We start from the raw sequence: 1,944 nt of genomic DNA on the forward strand, positions 1-1,944 counted from the left end.
GTGCTGATAAGCTCTTGCAAATAAGTTCATGCATTCGTTTAGTACGGGGTATCTTAAAATTGTGTACATAAATTTTTTGTTCATTGTTTTTACGTCAGCATATCTAATCAGTGGCACAAAGTTTTGACGTCATTGAGGCTATGATGTGGCGTCTTTAAGAAAATTAAGCGGCACTCTAATGTAAAATAATTCACAGAGTTCAACATATTGCAGAAAACTAATTTCAAATGATAGTGAATAATTATTTTGAACAACTCGATTTTTGAAATGGTATATACAATCAAAGCCACTTTTCTTTAATAAAATACATGCAAGTCATATAAAAAATTAGTAATAGTAATTTAATTTAATTTTTAATGTCTCATTCCACAATGTAAAAATAAAAAATATAGGCATTTTTGACAAGACTTTAAGAATTTTTACATTTATGTGAACAAATATTTCAATACAATGATTAACTGCTTTGTGAAATGTAAAACTGATATATGGCAGTGTGAAACTATTTTGTAAGAAATAAAGTTGGAATTAATAAAAATTCTACTAATTCGTTGGGTACTAATTGTTTTTCTCCTATTCCACAATTCCCGACTGTCCTTCCTCATTTCTTGAAATGCGTAAAGGTGTCTGTAGTATTCGAGAAATTGAGATTATAATTAATTTAATATTGAGAGTAAGTTACCTCTGATGGAAGTGTGTTATAAGTAGGATATCAAGTACACAAACTTTTCAGTATTTTAAAATATGGTTTAAAAATATGTTCAAACGTTTTTGTAAATATAATTTAGTCGAGATCTCAATTTCGTAGGTGAATACATCATACAACTCCACTGGGCGTAGCTTCCGTCACCGTTCGCAATACAACAAACGCTCTAAAGACAGCTATCGGGTATTTATCTAGTGATGTATTTGATAAAACTACAGGGCTCAAAAATTCATTACGGAAAATTACCTTTAAATTGCATTTGGAAACTGAACTCATGTTTTCAGTGATCTTCCCTTTCAATCGATGAAAAGTAACGACTGTCGCGAAATAACACGTGACGTTGCTAGGACACCCATCGTGGAGTAAAGCGAACATTCCGTACGTAAAATCTAAAAACATTTTATATGACGAAGAAAACGTGAAATTGGAGGTGTTAAATTGGTAAATGGCTTCCAGAAATAATTCGGCAAGTATTTATAATGTTTCGAATTAAACTAATATAGTCTACATGATTGATAGCGAAGCTATGTGGAGGGGGGGGGGCTAGTGGGGCCAAAGCACTCCCACAGATGCAAATATTTTTACTGTTTTTTTTAATTAATAGGTATTATTCACTATGATAAAAACAGACGACGAAAACAATATAGTGAAAGCAGTTCACATTGTGTTTGAAAATAATTACTGAATTCACTGTCGTTAGTATTACAAATGTCATAGGAAAACGCACCCAAAATAATGCCTAACTTTCTGAAAATAACCTGCATTTCACAATGCATATAATTCGTTAAAAATCTTATGCGGATTCTTTGTATCTGAAAGCATGAAGCACCACAGAACTTTCCGTCAGAAAGCTTCGTCGAAATAAGTTATATTATCTAAGAAATACGGTGTGTGAAAACTGAATGGTTTGGTCAGCCTTATCCACAGAGAAATTACGTTAACTTCAGAAGAATTTATCAAAGAATGGTGGCACAGATCTCAAAATCTAAACTTCTACTTGTGATTAATGGTATTTAAATTTATTGCAGATTTAAAGATAGAATAAAATAAAATATTTTTACTGTAGTGCTAAAAGTTAATGTGAAACCTGTAAATAAGACTGGATGAATAGAAGCAATAATAAATAAAAAAAATAGTAGTTTGATAATTTCATAGAATTTTTAACACATCCAAGATGGCGACCGGAAATTCCCACAAGGGCTACCAACTTTACAATGCCACGTTTGCACCAAATCTAAGTG

The sequence above is a fragment of the Periplaneta americana genome, chromosome 10 (genome assembly GCF_040183065.1).
Source record: "Periplaneta americana isolate PAMFEO1 chromosome 10, P.americana_PAMFEO1_priV1, whole genome shotgun sequence".
In the NCBI taxonomy this organism is placed as follows: Eukaryota; Metazoa; Arthropoda; class Insecta; order Blattodea; family Blattidae; genus Periplaneta; species Periplaneta americana.